The sequence below is a fragment of the Penaeus vannamei genome, chromosome 32, assembly GCF_042767895.1.
Source record: "Penaeus vannamei isolate JL-2024 chromosome 32, ASM4276789v1, whole genome shotgun sequence".
Taxonomy (NCBI): domain Eukaryota; kingdom Metazoa; phylum Arthropoda; class Malacostraca; order Decapoda; family Penaeidae; genus Penaeus; species Penaeus vannamei.
In genome coordinates this window covers 7753651-7758650 of record NC_091580.1, presented here as the reverse complement: position 1 = coordinate 7758650, position 5000 = coordinate 7753651, and the positions used below count along the sequence as shown (strand labels likewise).

The 5000-nt window shown below is 44.3% G+C and overlaps 1 protein-coding gene across 1 annotated transcript in view; it reads right to left on the bottom strand.

The window, feature by feature from the left end:
- The window catches only part of LOC138867812 (uncharacterized), a 10030-nt gene that overhangs the window by 355 nt on the left and 4675 nt on the right, over window positions 1-5000 (bottom strand). Inside the window, exon 3 of the mRNA XM_070144619.1 lies at window positions 1-5000. This exon is cut by the window's left edge and continues 355 nt beyond it; it is cut by the window's right edge and continues 903 nt beyond it. The gene's annotated coding sequence lies outside the window, so the exon portion shown is untranslated.

Sequence of the window (5000 nt, the reverse complement as noted above, 5' to 3'; positions counted from 1 at the left end):
ACGGTCATAAAACTGTTGTTGACCCAGAGTTGCATGTACAATCACAGAAAAGGTTGTGACCACTAGATAGTCTACAAAAATTATACATTGTTTCAAATAAAATTCCAAGGTGATTATCACTCCAACAACAACTATACAACATTTCTCTCGCCGGGGGCCGCACACCAGCCCCTGAACGTTGCTTACAAAGATGTCAAATGAACTGTCCACCCTAAAGATCGTCTTTAAGTAATGTATATTCAAAACTATGCATAACTGTCCAATGAAGAGAGAAGGTTTACTCCATTCCTCATGCATAAGCACAAACACTAACCAAGGGAGACGACAGAGCCTAGACCACGTACACGGACTTTTTTTGAGGGGGGGGGGGCAGAACACAGTCGAACGGGCTAAATCAACAATAAACGCTTCATTTAGAAATGAGACGAAAAGAAAAGACTTGGTATCGAGAACGACCTCATTGGAGAACGAAGCTTTTGCGGCAGCCAAACTACGGCACCAAAAAACGCGTGACGCATATAGGTGTTGGCGTCCCGGCCGGTCTGCGCGCGCGCCGGCAACCAAACCTCCCCCCCCAAGGCCAGGGCTTCTTGCCACCGCGGGCGGGACGTGGCCGCCCGACCCTCCAGACGCACACACGTGGAACGCTCATGTGGACAACACCCACAACCCTCCGGCGCGCATGCAGACCGGTCGCGCAACATCTTGATTCATGTATTTTATTTATATATATTTTTTCTTCTAAGGAGAGAGCAATACAGCGCATTCATTCTAACTAGTCCAAAACAAAGCCGTAATTTGTCTCGAGAAGAGCCAGTTTCTGCCTCCTTACAAAGAGCAGCTCATGAGCACCAGTGACGACGAAGACGACGAAACGAGGCCCGAAGTCGTGGCTACCTCCTTCCGGGCGCGCCCTTCCCGTGTCTCTTGCTGCCGCCCACACCACACGCCCACCGAGGCCACCGTCCGGTCTCGGTGTCTTTCTAGATGGCAGTAGCAGACGTGGTTCTCGATGGGCGATCGCGATAAACCTCAATAACTCCGGGTAGCAAGACAAACATGCCATGGTGTCAGCGATCCTGTCTCCGGTGGCATGTAGGTCGTGCCGCGGCCCTGCCGGCGGTGGCAGGGCGTCCGTACCATGGGAGGAGTGGCGTGCAGATTGTACTTTCTTTACTCGAAGTGTATTTATATCATTAGCGGATAATCATGATAATTATAATATACTTATCATTGTCCTTACAGACAACGTTCAGCTACGAATTGCAATCAAAGAGGGTACTGCAATGCCATGTACAGTCCAAGTGTCCTTTAGTTATTACTGGTTTTGGCAGGGAAAGGAATTTGGCGTGATTTGCCTGGTGAATTTTCTATAAATAGAGTTGACAGAAATCTGTCATATCACTGATGTTGCTGTTGTTGGTAAATAATTATCTTTTGTGCTTCCCTGGAGATGCCTCCTACTGCTCGAGCTCTAGATTCCTTTCCAATACTACTGCCGAAGCTCCTGCTCTGCCAGACGACCCTCGGCCTCCCACCTCGGCCGCACCCTCGGCAACGTCGCAAAACGACGAGAGTTCAGACGAGGGGTTGAGGTCGTCTGTACAAAAGCAGCGGCAATGACTCCGAGCTGGATTACGTGTCCCAGCACAACACGAGTCTAGACTCGGATAAGCCGCTGTCTACTACTAGAGCTTGAGCATGGGAACAGAACGCTTTTGAATTCAACTGGAGCAAGTGGGAGAACATGCCAAAGTGCTCTGGGTTCTCTGCCCGTCCTGGAGACAAAGTTCCCGATCTGCACAGCGAATCCACAACTTCAGCCATCTTCTCCCACTTTGTTGTCACTGAACTCGTGGACGCATAGGTCTGTTGGATGGTACTAGAAGGCACTATTCTACCTTCTCGACCTGGCGGATGTCGATGCCTATGCAGTGCGCAGGGCACTCGGAGACTGGATGACTCAGCTGGCTTTCCTGACTGAACTCACTTGCGAGTTCTTGCAGGCGTTTACCTGCATGAGAGGGAGTCTGTGACGAGTGCAGGTCCATTCCCCCAGCATGTTAGCAAAGTGCCGTCTCCAGGGCAGCTCAACACACCAGCAGAAGAGAACGGATAAAGACCACTACAGGCAGTGCAAGGTCTGCTACGACCGTGGTATGAGAAAAAGGACCTAGACTGTAAATTCAGAGTGGAGTGCATTCTTGCCAGTAAACCTGCTTAAAGCTTACCACACTCTGAAGCAATACTAGTCCAGGCCATCTTTCTCTCTTGTACATTGTAAATAATAGTAAAAGACATTTTTGTTAAAATAAATAAAACTCTAACAAAAAACTATTTTTATCATCCTAGAAACCCACAGTCCTTCCTTTACACAGAGTGTAAACCACATAATGAGCTAATACTGACTCTATACTACAAATATCAGTCTATTACACCCATGATACAACATATCAAATGGCAAATATAGACTTCACAATATGGCAAAACATTAAAATCATGTATTAAAGGCCGCCAGAATTCCAAAGAGAAAGTATATAATACTACTGGAGCACGCAACTCCTCGCACAGCACGGGCAGAGGCTGCGAACAGTACCTGCGCAAGGGCCAGGTAGTTACCGGTGTTGCCCGGGAACTGGCCGAATACTCTTCACACACACCCGGAGTTATCTGGTTAACCTTCGAAACGTTCACTAACATGTTAACGTGTAGGTTATTGAACTATTGAACTTGTTTATATCAGTACTGATCTCTACTCATGTTCTTGATTGGATTGTTTCTTTTCTCGTTTGCCTATTAACTGAATATTTTGTTCTTCATCTACTCCTCTAATTATATATGTCAATTTATTTTGCTCTCTATCTAAAGTGTGGTCTTGGGACTCAAACCTTCGAACGTATAAAGGGCAGCTAAAAACGGGATACGTTTACACTAGCCTTTTCCAGCTTCATCACCTCCATGAAGACTATAATTATCTTCATAATCCCCATCTCATTAACCCTTTCACTGATCTATGACACAGAGATCCTCGATCATCACTATCATCCTCATCATCACCATCGCCACCACGACCACCACCACTGTCATCATCATCATCATCATCATTATCAATTCTTCACCTCCTCCTCCTCCTCCCGAGAACGCAACACGAGAAGCTAAACTAAACGCGAAGTAGCGTGTGTGTGATATTGTGCGTTTTGACCCGTATTTAATGGAGAGACATAGAAACTGTCTTTGCTCGAGCGAGGGCTTCTCTACTTGATCGTCAGAGCTAGATTACTAAGCTGAACAACCACGTCATTAAACATTAAATAATATAGTTTAGGCATTTGCAATATTACTGGTGAAATTGGGAACATAGTAAAGACATTTCTAAACCTAAGTCACAACATCATTTTAAAGGGTTAAACCAGAGCGGTGACGGAAAAATAGCCTTGACTGAAAGAGTCGACACAAACCGGGACCATATTAGTATCTGCTGTGCGTTGTTAAAATGCCGTAATATTACCAACAATAAATATTGACACTATTGTATTTGTGTTTATATATTGATAACCAGACTTTAACCATCCTAAGAAACTCCTGCTAACATTTGTTTTGCCATGTAACAAAAGCGATTATTGAAGTCCAGAGCAACAGTGCTGCTCGTCATTATTGAAAGCAGACGGCAAACCAAATGCTTGCAAGTTACTTCGACATACAAATATGGAAATTATATCTTAAAATACCGTCCTAACAATTCTAAAGATCCTACAATTTTTCCTAAAATTATTCATACTATATTTGATATATTATCTTTGATCAAGACCACTGTGCATCTTTCTTTCTTGGCGACGAGATGTATTAACAATAATAGAGTATCACCGCAGCTCCTCCAAACAAAGCAAAAAAGTCCGAACTGACCATAATAAAGTATTGCCAGTACAGATCACTGCCTAAGGGTCTGCTATGTCCAACTTTTTCATCGTTTATAATATATATTTTTGTTCTTTTTATTTCTCCTAAGGGAACTTCCACGGCAAATGCGGTGAAGCAAAAGGGTCAACAAGTCTTTGAATCTTTTTCCTGTGGGGCTGTCAACAACTGTATGTCTTCTGTGGGGCTCAAAATGGCATGTTATTATACCTATCTTCCAAGACACATTATCGGGGGCGTGGTGCTTACTGGGATCTTCCTATTCACCGGTTAGCCAATATTGGATCTCGTTTTCCAGAGTAGCTAGACCTACAGCCAAAACCATTGAAAAATGACAACATGGGGATATATATATGTATATCATATCTCGAATTACAATAATCAAAGATAAAATAATATTGTTAGGCCCACAAGAAAGATGTCATCCGTCGGGGTGGAGCAAGTCCAGGCTAGTGTACCCCCTGAGGCGGGAACATTAACCCTACGAATACTTTCTCCCAAGAGAGGTCTTCCACGAATACCTTCTCCCAGGGCCGCACCTCCACCTCAGAGGCAGTACCTTCGTCGGGCATTAGTACATCACCTACTGCATACTATTAAAAAGGGGAAGAAATTAAGGTTTTTGAAAACAATATACTGTCCTAAAGATCTCATTTTTCCCACAATCTACCAGAAGAATGAAACTAGGATAAAATAACAATTTGAAATAAAGTCAGAATGGGGAGTTGCTGGCCATCTTGAACAGCCCACTAAGGTTTGACAGTCGCTGATGGCTCCTCTGATGCACAAAAAACTTGCACCAACAAAATTATGCCCGGGCGTACCGACATTACTTCATCCAAGCGCAGTTCCTCATCTAAGGAAACAAAATTGCTTTCAGTGTACATGATTGGAAGGCACAGCGCTTGCGATGGGCACCAAGACACCACTGACTGAACTGCAAACCGTCTGCCGCGTTTCTTGAGTTCTAAACAAAACATTTGTCCGCTTCCAGTTACTCTTAAGCATTTAAATGACAAGCCTCAACAAGTATTATATTCTTATTCAATAACACATGGCAAATAGGGACCTTATTGGGGGTTCAA